At 40.5% G+C, this 14,567-nt stretch overlaps 1 protein-coding gene across 1 annotated transcript in view; it reads right to left on the bottom strand.

Annotated features, from left to right (window-relative positions):
- The window catches only part of FEM1C (fem-1 homolog C), a 97,594-nt gene extending 83,456 nt beyond the window's left edge, over positions 1-14,138 (bottom strand). Inside the window, exon 1 of the mRNA XM_045284977.1 lies at positions 14,097-14,138. The gene's annotated coding sequence lies outside the window, so the exon portion shown is untranslated. The remainder of the gene's footprint in view (positions 1-14,096) is intronic.
- Positions 14,139-14,567: the final 429 nt, after the last annotated feature.

Here is a 14,567-nt window from a genome sequence, read left to right as displayed (position 1 = left end):
ATGAGTGTAGTTAATGACTAAATTACACATTAGAAATAGTTGAAATGTTTTATTACATATATGTATTCTCCAAAATAAATGTTAAAAAACACCATTAAGAACAGAAACTTTCATTCAATCTAAAAAGGCCAAGTGTATGATAATACATAAGCTCACTGCCATCAAGTCGATTACAATACGCTCAAAACTCCCTTCCATACAGTCAATTCTGACTCATGGTGACGCTATAGGGCAGGGTAGAACTCCTGTGGTGGGTGTCCAAGACTGAGAAATATATTACCGGAAAACTAAATGACTTGCTTGTGACCAGGTAAGTTAAACAGAGGGTCTGGTTTAATAGAGCAGGAGATATTTGGAAAATCTTAATGTCATTATATTAACATTATAAACCTCCAGATTGAAATAAAGTATTTTAGTGACAATGAACTGTAGCTTTTTGTCCCATAGGAAGTTTAAATTCAACCTCTTCGATCCCCAGGTTGGTTGTTTGAAAACCACCACTCTCCTTGGGAGGAAGAGGAAACTCCCAGGGGCAGTTCTACCCTGTTTTATAAGGTTGCTCGGAGCTGGTATCCACTCATTGGCAGTGAATTTTTTTGAGAATTGTTATCCAACGGCTGTGTAAACTAGAATGAGGAAATGTAAAGGAATAGAACATGTAAATGACAAACATGACGTTTATTTTTGTATCAACTGTAAATACAAAGCAGGTTACAATTAACCGAAAGATGGCTGGCAGCAGCTCTACTGAGTCAACACTCAGAGACCTGACAGGATCTGACAAGAGATCAGTGATAGGATGTCCAGGTGTTCCTGGTTCAGAACTTTGGGAAAGGGGTTCCTTGGAATCAGGCACTATGGTTTCGGTGGGGTAGGTGAAGGAGAGATTGTAACAAAGGTGTGTGAAAAGTAAAGAATATCTTTCCCCAGCTAATCCTGGAAATACTCAAGAACATATTTTATTCACCTAGGGAAAACGAACTTCAGTTTGTGAGTGAAATCTGAAACAAAGGCGTGATTTTCTACGATGAAACCAACAAAGATAATTATAGTCTACACCCACTCATTATTTTATTTTTATTTTAAAAATTTCAAATCCAGAACGGAACATCTAGATCTGTTGAGAATAAAAGTACACATATAAATCTAATTTAACTAAATATTTAGAGAATGCTGGCAATGTCAGCATTCCCCTCCACACTCCCTCCTCAAAATCTGTTTCCATGCAGTGGATTCTAACCCAGGGCAATTCCATGTGTGTCAGAGTGGGACGGCACTCGCACTTTGCAACGACTGTGACGTAGGGAAGTAGCTCTCCAAGCCTTTCATCTCTAGAGCCACTGGGTGGGTTCAAATGGCCAGTCTTACAGTCAAGAACCTAGTGCAAATTACTTGTACCACCTGGGGAAGATTACTTGCCAAATAAACAATTTTCAAGGGGCACAGTGGACATCTTTTTTATCGAAAGACAAATAAAAATACTTTAGAACAGTGGTTCTCAGCCTTCCTAATGCCGCGACCCTTTAATACAGTTCCTCAGGTTGTGGTGACCCCCCAACCATAAAATTATTTTCGTTGCTACTTCATAACTATAATTTTACTACTGTTATGAATCATAATGTAAATATCTGATATGCAGGATGTATTTTCATTGTTACAAATTGAACATAATTAAAGCATAGTGATTAATCACAAAACAATATGTAATTATATATTATGATATATTTATTTCTCATTACAAATAAATGAAATTTTGTCTTGAAGCATGCTGTAGCATGGGTAACAGTCTTCACACCGGGCACTCATTTGTGGGCGTATCTGCATGTGGGCGCGACCCACCTAAGAGACAGATAGAGGCTCATTGTCTCGTTTTCTAAGACCATCGGAAATGATGTTTTCCGTTGCCCTTAGGCAACCCCTGTGAAAGGGTCGTTTGACCCCTAAAGGGGTCGCAACCCACAGGTTAAGAACTGCTTCCCTAGAATGTCTCCAGACCTACATTTGAAAATATAGAAGCTGTACTTCTTTATCCTAAAATTTCTATCAGAGTTCACGAAAAAATAATTCTCATTTCTAATAATTTATAAATAACCATTGTTTTAAAACAACACATTGCATTGGACCAATCTGGTGCAAAAGATCTCTTTGAATTGTTTAAAAGCCAAGCTATCACTTTGATGAGTAAAGTTGGCCTAGGTGGAGCAAGTCATTTGAGCCCTGAGGTCCCTCCACATGGATCCCTCCTTGATCCAGGCACAGACTATGCAACACCAGCGAAGCAGCAAGGCAGTGACAGGAGTGGCAGCAGCAGAGCCAAGAGCCACACACAGGACAAATGAGCAGCGAATGCCCCTTATGGCCTCAAGGAGTACCCTGGCTGCACTTCTTTCAAGACAGATCGGTGTGTTGTTTTGGCAGCCCATGGTACTTCCCCAGCATCATGATTCAAATGCCTTGTTTCTTCATCGGTCTTTCTTATTCAATATCCAACTTTAACATGCATGGGAGGCCAGTGTGTAAATGATGATAGCAATATATGTACAAATATGCTTGATATACTTGATGTATGGAATGTTATTAGGGCTGTAAGAGCTCCCAATCAAATAATTTATAAAAAAAAAAAAAGGAAAAAAGAAGTGAGGATGGCAAGACTTTGGCTTACCTACTTAGGATACGTTATCAGGGGTCCCTGGAGACATCACAATTGGAAAAGTCAGACAAAAAGAGGATGAACTTCAACAAAATGGGCTGGTACGGGGATGCAACCAAGGCTCAAACACCAGTGATTGTGCATATGAAGTAGGATCAGGCAGTGCTTCATTTGCATAGGGTAATTATGAATTAGGACCAATCTGATGGCACAAAAACAAGAAGCCTAAATAATTAATGTTTCGGAAACGATTTAGTGAAAGTGGTGAAAACAAAACAAAAAAAGTTATGAAGGAAAAATACACAGATAAGTTTGTGGAGAATTTCATTCTAAGGTATGTAACAAGTGAATTATTTTTCTGCTGCTTCTGAATAATAAAGGAACTGTCTGTCCTGGCAGCACTGCCAGGTAAGCCTGGGACTACTAACTACAAGGTTGACAGTTCAAACCTACCAGCTTCCCCATGGGAAAAAGATGAGACTATGTGCTCTCATACAGATTATGCCTCAGAACCCAAATAGGGCTAACTGAAAGGCAGTTTGGTTGTTTTTGGTCTAGTTCACCATTCATCACATCTGTAGTTTAGTACTGTTTTTATTGTGTAATATGATCATTACCAGCAGGTATTCTAAGGCATAATAACTTTGGTGCTCATATATGCATTCCAAATGATAAAATCAAATTAACTTAAACTCCTCATTGTTGTGGCCCTTGCTCAAGGTTAGCTGCTGACTTTTGTTACTGCACTATGAGAAGTGCATGTCTCCCCTGCAGTACAAAGAAACAAAACTGTTAAATCATCCAGAGACATTTATTTATGATAGTTTCTCTTTAAATTATCATGGTTTATTCATTGAAATAGATTTAATTACTAGCGGATGCAGATAAGTATCCTTGAAGTAATACAACGGATCTTCATAAAAGTTGTCAAACACTTCTCAGATAAAACTGTATTTCAAGTCAGATTACAAAATCTCCTGCAATAAGTTAAAACAAATAAAAGAGAATTTACAATGCTGCATCTTATCTTTCATAAATATCAATCAGCAAAATTGAGCAAGATACCAGAAATCTATGATGTGTTGTCCTATTTTCCAAGCACTCCTACTCTTCCTACCCCTAATCAGACCAGGGAGAAGAAAATGATAGTGTCTAAAAAACTTTACAATACCTCCCTATCCTGCAGGGAGAGAGTAAGGAGGTAGCTGAAGGGAAAGAATGCAGAAAACCCAAACCCCGTGCTCAGGTATTCCGAGGTGGGGGAATGCCCCGCCGGGTCCCTAGCTGCTGTGCTCAGGGCTGGGAGGAGTGAGAGGACTTTCGCTGTGCTCAAGCTTACTGCAGGCCAGGAACACTAACAATCCTAGTCTTTGTAACTCCCACCAAAAAACCAGTGTGGCCATGCAAATAGGTCGTATGGGATGCTAATGTGGGCATTAGTTTATTTTGGTATCCCACTGGGTTTAAATGAGACTTCTCAGAAGCCAGAATAGGATTAGATGAAATACCAATTGAAATGTTCCAACCAGCTGATGAAGCACTAGAAGCACTCACTCATTTATGGCAGGAAATTTGAAACATAGCTAAGTGGCCAACTGACTGAAGGAGATCTATGTTTGTATCCATTCCCAAGAAAGGTGACCCAACAGAATGCTCAAACTATAGAACACTATCATTGGTGTCATATGGAAGTAAAATTTTGCTGATGATCATCCAACAGCACTTGCAGCAGTACACTGACCAGGAACTTCCAGAGGTTTGGGCTGGATTCAGAAGACGATGTGGAACAAGGGATATTATTGTAGACATCAGAGGGATCATTTCTTAAAGCAGAGAATACCAGACAGCTGCTTACTACTGTGTCATTGACTACACAAAGGAATTCAACTGTGTGGACCATAAAAAACTATGAATAGCCTTAAGAATGAGAATTCCAGAACACTTCCCCATGTTCATGTGGAACTTGTACATGGACCAAGAGACAGTTGTGTGAACTGAACAAGGGAACACTGCATGGTTTATTTAATCAGGAAAGGTGTGAGTCAGGTTCCATCCTCTCACCATACTTATTCAATATGAATGCTGTGTAAATAATCAGAGGAGCTGGATTGTAAGAAGAATGCAGCATCAGGATAGGAGGAGGCTTATTAACAACCTTCAGTGTGCAGATGACACCAACTTGCTTGCTGAAATTGAGGAGGATTTGAAGCACTTACTCATGAAGTTCAAGGATTGAAACCTGCAATATACGATTACAACTCAATGTAAAGAAAACCAAAATTCTCACAACAGGATCAGAAGGTATTATCATTATAAATGGGGAAAAGATTGAAGTAGTCAAGGAACCCATATTGCTTGGATCCATGGTCAATAGTCCTGGAAGTAGTGGTGATCAAAGGACACAGTGTATTAACTAAGTCTGTTTCCCAAGACCTCTTTAAGGGGTTAGAAAGCAAGGATGCTACTTTGAGGACTAAGGTGTGCCTGACCCAAGCCATAGTATTTGTGATAGCCTCATACGCATGTGAGAGTTGCACAATGAATAAAGAAGACGGAAGACTGATGCATTTGAATTATGGTGTTGGTGAAGAATATCAAAAGTACCAAAAGAACAAACAATTTTGTCTTGGATAAAATAAAGTCAGATTCCTTAAGAGGTGAGGTGGGTGAGACTGTCTCATGTGCTTTGGACATGTTGTCCAGAGAGGCCAGTTCCTGGGAAAGAACATCATGCTCGGCACGATGGCGAGGCAGTGTAAAAGAAGAAGAGCCTCAATGCAATGGACTGACCCAGAAGCGACAACAGATGGCTCACACATCAGAACGATTGTGAGCATGAAACACACTGGGAGGTCTTTCATCATGTGTGCATAGGGTCACTATCAGCCAGAGCTGTAAGAGTCCATGTGTTCAGCTGCGAACTGGGAAGTAGGTGGTTTCAATTTACCCAGAAGCACCTCAGAAGAGAATGCTAACAATCCATTTCTGAAACCAGACCATTGAAACCCTCACACACTGAAGTCTAAACGGACCCCACGGCCACCGATAGGGTCCACCATTGTGTGGACGCAGCATAATCAGACCCTGTCCCGGGGTAATGGAGTTTCTGCCAGTCTACCACTCTCATAAACAATGCTGTAATCAATAACTTTGTACAAACGCCATTTATAGGTATATCCGTTCATTTGTAAGATAATTCTCCCAAAAGAGATTTTTTGTTGTTAAAGGAAAAATGCTTTGGAAGTACTGATCTATTTGACCGAATTGCCCTCTGTAGGGATGTAGAATTTCTTGCTTTTAACTTGATATGGGTGAACCCATCTCCACTTGTCCTAAGGAAAAAGCTAAGGCAAAAGCTTTAATCACGACAGACCAGAGTCCACCAGAATAGTTCACATCCTCTGGGACAATAGAAACACAGAAAAACCCAGCCAAACGGAGCCTTTAAACTAAAGTTCTGAAGGAAATCTCAGCAGATTTGAGATAAAAAAGTGTGTACAATATGTATACACTGTATAGCTAGTATTAATGGAGAACTCGCACATTAACTAAAACGTACAAAGTTCACTTTGAGTCAGAATTGATCCTACGGAAATGGGTTCGGGCTTTGGTAATGGGAAAAGGGCAGCATGGCGAATACACCATGGCGAGTTCACAGAAGTGTTACAAGCAGGAAAAGGCACAAATAGAAGAAAAACTTCACGCAAGCATGATTACAATTTCCATTTCCCTGAAGAATATGTGCGCTAGAAGCAGCCTGCCGGAGGGCAGTTCCTAGCTGTGTTCTGAAACAACTATGTGACTTTGAACAAGTTACTCACTATCTTTGTGCTTGGATTTATCATCTTTAAAATGATGATTATAAGACCTGCCTTTTAAGTTCAATGAGGACTAAGAGAACCCGACATATAGTAAGTATTCAATACATTTTAGCAGCTATTATTATTATTATTAAGTGCACAGCAAAGAAGCTAAAGCAGTTTTCACACAAATGCTTATGCTCTAGGACAGTGCTGCTGAAAGTGTAGCCCATAGATAAGTTACCAGTTTATGACCAGATAGGAAAATTGTGCTAGGATGTAATCCAACTACATCCCTCAACATGCTATTTCATTTGATTGACTTTGCTTTTTCTTCGCAGCAAGCATTCTCTGTGAAGTGGGCAGCCTGGTTTACATAGTCAGTGAAATGAGAGTGTCAGAAGTGAGAAGATAACAGAGATAGATTAAAACAGAGATTGCACATACATTGAGGAGGAAAGATGAAATAAACATAACTCAAACCAAGTCTATTAAATGTAGGAGATAGGGTTGAGAAAAATCACAAAACATGCAGAGGAAAAGACAAAGAAAGAAATTTGAAAAAGAGATACAGCTATAGGAGTTGAAAAACAACTAATATTAGAAAAAATGAATACCAGTGAAATAGGGAATTCACTTAATGTCAGACACACACAAATGGCATAATAGATTTATTATTATTAATCACCTTCCTTCAGTGATTAATCTTAGTGTTGCTGGCACAACCAGCCATTATATGTCCACTGATGTAATTTTATATGATGTACACTGGACAATGTATAAAATATTTTTATCAAAAATGTTTAATGTGATTCTAATCAAGTCCTTAGGTACAGTTTTCAGTTTACAGAAAATAAAGAGGGCATGAGAAATGCCCATCAATGATAAAAGGAAAAAAATTGTGATATGTCCATATATCATGGAATACTACCCAACAATAAAAAGAATGATCAGCTGATATATACCATCGTATGTATGAATGAACCTTAAAATAGTCATGTTGTATGGAGGAACCTGAAGGACGTTATTCACAGTGAAATTAATCAAACACGAAAGGAACATTTTATATGAGATCACTATTATAAAGTCAAGAATAGGTTTTCACACAAAAAGGAAACATTATTTGATGGTTACCAGAGGTGAGCGGAGAAGAGAAGGAGGGGAAGTCACTGGCCAGAAGAGAAGGAGGGGAAGTCACTGGCCAGAGGGTAGACAAGTGATAACTTGGGTGAAGGGTAGGGCAAGATACCCTAAGACATAGGTTAAGGATAAATGATGGAGGTAGGGGAAAACACAAGAAGGCTTGCAAGAGTTAAAGGCAACAGATGCAAATACTATTGTAAACACAATCTTGCATCACAAAGGCTGCACTGGTGAGGAAGGGAGGTGGGAGTATATGTGTGTGTGTGTGTGTGTATATATATTTCAAATATATATATATATTATACATATATATATATTTGAAAGAGGATATTTGTATATGTGTCCTTACCTTTGCTCCAAGTCTATCTATTAATGAGGCAGAGCACACAGGGGACAAAGTTATGAACATTTCTTAGACATCAGCAAACACCTTGAGGGAATGAGTCACTGGGCCTGGGGGATCAGGACAATAGTCTCGGAAGACACTAAGGACCATTGACATGGGTAGTTCCCAAAGACAGTGTTCTGCATCCTCATTTGGTGAGTAGCCACTGGGGTCTTAAAAGTTGTTAAGCAGCAACTGTCGGTCTTTCCCTAAGCAGCGGAAAGAAGAGTGATGACACATGGAAATAACTGGTCCGTCTAATGGACTAATGGATCATGGGAATGTCAGTCTCCACAGCCCTGAGAACTGATGATTGAGATGGTGTCTGAATGTCACTACTAACTGCTCTGGAAAGAATCACATTAGACAGTCCTGGAGAGAGTGGGAGAAACATGTGGAACAGAACTCAAAACCATAAAAGCGACAAGGCTTATTGATTGGACAGAGAATGCTGGGAACCCCAAAGCCATGGCCCTTATCTTTCAGGTCTGGAACTAAACTCATCTCCGATTTAGAATAATCAACCCAACGGGCAGCATTTACCCAAGGACCAAGTTTAGAGGGCTAGGTAAAAAAGGAGGAATGGAGAACAGAAAGCACAGGGAGAAAGCAGATTAGCGATAGTGGTGGTGCATTGAGGGGATTGCCCTGGATAAGCTAAATCAAAAACGCATATGGCTTGTTTAATGCAAAACTATGATCTTCTCTGTAAACCTTCACCTAATCCACAATAAAACATTTCAAAAGTATTTGGGTTGTATGAAGATAGAGTATGTATTGGGTGATTCCGTTTATCAAAAATCCAGAGCATGCCAACTAATCTATAATAACAGAAAACAGCTCTTGTGACTTGGTTAGGAAGCAGTTTTACCTCTTCCCTTAACTGAAGTATTCATTCTTGGCGGCACGACGTTCTTGAGAAGTAATTTTCCCTTTATTAAAAAATGTCCTCATTACTCATGGCTCGCCTGAATTCTAACACTTTCAGGTTACTCTCCCACTGAGGTATTTGTTCTATCCCATCAGTTTTGCTGAGGGAGGTTTTATAATTTTCTTTGCTCTGCTTAGATGTTCTTTCTTTCTTTTAATCATTTTATTAGGGGCTCACACAACTCTTAACACAATCCATACATACATCAATTGTGTAAAACACATTTGTACATTCATTGCCCTCATCATTCTCAAAACATTTCCTCTCCACTTAAACCCCTGGCATCATCCCCCTCCCTCATGAACCCTTGATAATTTATAAATTATGATTTTGTCATATCTTGCCCTGTCCGACGTCTCCCTTCACCCACTTTTCTGTTGTCCATCCCCCAGGGAGGAGGTCACATGTAGCTCCTTGTAATCGGTTCCCCCTTTCCAACCCACTCTCCCGCTACACTCCCAGTATCACCACTCACACCACTGGTCGTGAAGGGATCATCCGCCCTGGATTTCCTGTGTTTCCAGTTCCTATCTGTATCAGTGTACATCCTCTGGTCTAGCCAGACTTGCAAGGTAGAATTTGGATCATGATAGTGGAGGGGGGGAGGGTGGAGGAAGCATTTAGGAACTAGAGGAAAATTGCATTTTTCAACGTTGCTACATGGCACCCTGAGTGGCTCGTCTCCTCCCCAAGATTTACTGACATGCTGAGACTGTATCTTAAAATGCAAACAATATCGTAAAGAGATTATCTATTTTTCTTAGGTGTGAAAAAAAGGCAACTATCTAGTTGATAAATTTATACACACACAAAAAAGGACACTATTGGAATCTATTGATCCAATAAATAAATATAATGCTCGAAGGACCCCTGCTTGTGCAGTGCGTTAAGCACTGGGCTGCTAATGGAAAGGTGATGGTTCAAACTCATAAGCTTCTCTATGGAAGAAAGATGAGGTTGTCTGCTCAGAGACTCAAAGGGGCAGTCAGCTCTGCCCTAGAGGGTTACTGCAAGTTGAATCAACAGTGGGAACTGTGGTACTGTATGATGTTTTAGAAGCTAGAGTTGGCAATGAACAAAGCAGAAAAACATGCTTACTCTCATGGAGCTTAAGTTCTGGTAGGGGTAGTTAGATAATTATAAAAAAAGAGAGATACATACATATTTGAGACGACTTCAAAAAGCTCAGTGCCCTGGTGGAGTCGTGGGTTCTGCATTGGGCTACCAACTGTAAGGTTAGCAGTTCAAAACCACTAGCTTCACTGCAGGAGAAAGAAAGGGCTTCTTACTTCTATGAACAGTCATAGTCTCAGAAACCTACAGGGACAATTCTACTCTGTCCAATAGGGCCACTATGAGTCAAAACCAACTCAATTTGGGGGTTTCTTTGGGAGTAGGCGGGTTGGTAAAAGAAACTGATGGAAAAAAGAGAACCAAAAGATAATGAAACTTTCCATGCGCTATTTGATGTCTGTTGTGTGTGTATTTGTAAGTGTATACATATACATGCATTGATATACTCGTATGTGTACGCATTTAGTATATGAGATGATAAATACTATGGGAAATAAAAGAAATGGGAAATGAGGACTATCGAGAGGCAGATGTGTTTGTTTTGAGACATGTTGACAATTTGTCTGGTAAGGCATGACAAAGGGATGACATGGGGAGGAAAGCATCAATGAAAGGGAAATGTAAAAGCCTTTGGAGGTATCAGGAAGCGGCGCCTTCTATACAGAGAACAATATGTGCCCAGGTCTTGAGGCTGGAGAACATGTGCTATGTCTAAGGGATGGAGGGGAAGATGATGCCCACATACCAGGGTTAGAATGAGCACGGGGTAGAGTGGAAGGAGATTGCGAGAAGCTGTGGGGTGTTTGGAGCAGAGGTGGGGAAGAGTGTGACATGATTTCAGTTTTCATAGGATCACCGTAGCTCTTGTGCTGAGAATAGACTGAAGAGAGTCAAGGGCAAAGGCAGGAACACTAGCTAGGAGGCTACTGCAGAAAACCAGCAGAAAAAAATGGTGGTGACTTGGAACAGGGTGGTTTGGGATACATTCTGAAGGACAACTGACAGAACTTGCTAATCCTGTTGAAAAGGCCTTGACCGCAGTCGGAGGTTGGAGGGAGAAGTCTAGCCGGGAGATATATACCTGGCATTCATCAGTAGATAGCCTGTTTGTAAAGCCCAAAGGTGAGATCATTTTGCTCACCTAGACATGCTTTACAATTCCATGCCCCCAAATGAAGAGGAAATGTTTGCATTTTTAAAACATTTTGACCAGTTAGAAAGAAAGGTTCCCAAACAGTAGTAATAAAAAGATAGCTGTTTGATAATAACACACATATGCATACGCAATTTTCAGTCTGTCCATGTGTTTGGCATAGACAAAGCTCATGGATTTCACTCATTGCCCTTGAAGTTAAACACATTTAAATTTATGACACCTAATGCTTGGATCTGTCGTCCTTGGAGAGCCTGTAAGCTTACTTTCTATTTGAACAGCATCATCTGGTGGCAAACACATGCAAAATCAATGGTTTCATCATGTCAACAAGAATATTCTTCATATGCAAATAATGATTAATACACAAAGATACTAATACACATAATATAATATTTATACCTAATACAAGTTGTATTGGTGTTAATAAACACATTTTGTTGAACACTTCACTTGGCACCAAGACCTGGTAGGGCTCAGAGGTGAGGACCATCACGACTCACTGTGCTGGTGTGCAGTGTAGCAGGACACAGTACAGCAGCCACTGGGAAGAGCAGAGACCCTTGGAAGTGTTCCCTGAGCTACGACTGTAGACATCAGCAACAGAGAGAGAAGTGAGTGTTTTTTTCCGGCAGTGGAAGCAGCATTTGTAAAGCCACTAAGGCACCAGAGGACAGGGTATGTTTAGATGTTTATGATTCAACTCCATGGATGTGACGGCGGGAGAGGGTACTGGTGAGAGATGAGGGTAGAGAGGTAACTAGGATCAAGGCTATTACAGAACCTCATGAGTCGTCACTCTGAGGACATCAGATTGGATCATTCAGGCAGATGGAGAACCCAGGTTCAGTAGGAGAGTGGCAATTTGAGTTGTGTTTAAGGCAGCTGAAGAGGGCGGAGGTAATAAGACCTGGAGCTGGAGCCGGAGCGGTGCAGTGGTTAAGGGCTCGGCTGGTTCAAACAGAAAGAATGGCCAGTCTGCTTCTGTAGAGGTGGACGTTATTATTAGGGGTCGTTGGGTTGGTTTCCACTCATAGTGACCCCCGTGCATGAGAGGAAAACGAAGAGGACCGTCAGGATGCTCACCACCCCTGTGCCTTGTGTAATGTGGTGGGTGGTGGTGGAATTCATGTAGCAAAGTGATTTAAGCTGAGCGAGGTAGGTGTCAGGAAGAGAAATTCCATCCAGTTTGGGATACATACACAGCTACACATCCACAAATCCACATCCACACATCCATAAAAATACCAAACAGCAGAGTTATTAGTATACATTTTCCTTGAGTGGATCAGTCAGTCCAGACGACTGGACCACATTACTGGTTTTCAGCCAGTAAGTACAAACTTGCCCGCTTTACTGGGTTTTCCTCAGCAGGCACAGCATCATGACAAGGCTTTTTCCTTTTACGGTGTGCCAAAATGTTTGGACCCATAATGACTGACTACGCGATATAAGGGGTAGTGCTGGACCTACCCCGAAGGAATAGGGCGGATGTAAAATGCAGCTGTTTGGCTGAAAGTGCCTTCAGGAAACGATCGAGGAAGTGGAGGCCATAAAGACCAGCAGCCACTTCAAAGTGGTGCGAATCCTCCGGCCTTAAGAAGAGCCTCCTGAGGAGGCTGCAGCCTTGGAGGCTGGACCAACAATTGTGTGACCTGCATGCATACGTCTGAAAGCATACGGTGATTTGGGGAGATTTTTCAAAGACGGATAAGTGGATTTACATCTGAGATAAGAGTTCCAGCCCTGATTGAGTGAGTGCTCCCATTGCCTCTTTGTTTTTACATACAGGTCCCATAGTTCTGCATATTATTCTGACAGGATTCCAGTAGAGGCCTGCTCTCAAGGACAAACTCAAGTAGATACTATCATAAAGTAGACACCAAAATGGAATTGGAATGGTCCCTCCTCTGTTGACAAAGGCTTTCTTATTGGGCCAAGTCAATAGTATATGGCCCACAATGTTATCCAAACATGTTTGTAGGATTCAGCCATGAATGAATGGATGGATACATAGGCTGAATCTTTCCTACTTAATCTCCTCTGCTTCAGATATTCCAGGTCCCAGTCAGCGGTGCTGTTAGCTCCCATTGAGTTGCTCTGACTCACGGCTACCCCATACAAAACAGAAAGGAAGCTGCGTGGTCTAGCACCATGTCCGTATTCAGTAAGAGATCAGACCCCGGTGATACATGAGGTGGATCTTGGAAGTAGCCTACTAGACTTTTCTTCTTATTTGTCATGGTCTGGAAACTCTGCTGAAACCTCTTCAGCTTCACAGCAACATGCGAACGTTTACTGGCAGGTGATGGCTGTACATCAGGTACATTGGCCATGAATGAAACTCCATCCACTCACATGCAACTGAACCAGCACTAATTCCCAGTCAATGACAGTAATATACTCTCTATCTACCAATACACAAATCCAAAAATAACTCTCACATTCTTCTTCTTCATTCCAGCCAACCTCTATAAGGTCATCCAATTTAATCTTTATGTCTGACTCATAATTCGGTCCCCTAAATTTTTGTTAAAACTTTCTCAGTCTTTCCATGTCCAACTTATCCTTAATTCAAAACCCAGTCATCCTTAGATTATTGTAAACTCCCATAATATCTAACATTGCATCTTAGTCTTCTTCCCTTGAATTATCTCGAGATCTTTCATAATGAAAACCAGATTCTGTTATTTTCCTTTTAAAAACACCCTTCAAGAAAAAAGAAAGAAGCTTGTTAGGATAAAAACCCAGACCCTCCAGACTTCTCCAATATGGTAAAGGACATCATCATTTGACCAGTTGTTATGTATAGACAAAAAAAATCTGAAGTATCATTGATATATTCCCCTTCCTTATTTCCCTTCCAAGCTATCACCAAGGCCTGATGATTCAATCTCAAAAGGTATCAAAAATTGCTCCACTTTCCTGTCACATTTTTATTCTATATCAATATGCCTCACCTGGTCATCTTTGCTGTCTCCTAACTGGCCTCCTCTATCCATTGTTGGCCAATCTAATCCATTCAATACTTAGCATCCAGAATGGTCTTCTTTTAATACTCCATATTTTATTTGTACATTTTTCTATAATTAAAGGAAATATTTAAATTAAACTAACTTCATTATCTTAGTATATATGTATATATATTCTAATCATTTCATTGGGGGGCTCTTACAAATCGTATAACAATCTGTCAGTCAAAGGTTTTCTTTTTTTATTCAAAGGTATTAAGCACACTTGTACATATGTTGCCTTCAACATTTCCAAAACAATTTCCTTCTACTTGAGCTCCTCCTTTTCCCCCTCCCTCCCCTACTCTCACCATTGTGAAACCTTGATCAATTATATATTACTATTGTTATTTAGTGTCTTACACTGTCCGTTGTCTCCCTTCACCCACATTTCTGTTATTTGTCCCCTGGGGGACTATA

This window comes from Echinops telfairi, unplaced genomic scaffold, assembly GCF_000313985.2.
Source record: "Echinops telfairi isolate 266 unplaced genomic scaffold, ASM31398v2 ScPeMD7_7469;HRSCAF=8507_1, whole genome shotgun sequence".
NCBI lineage: Eukaryota > Metazoa > Chordata > Mammalia > Afrosoricida > Tenrecidae > Echinops > Echinops telfairi.
Note: the sequence above shows the minus strand (reverse complement) of the source record. Positions and strands in the feature narration are given on the sequence as shown.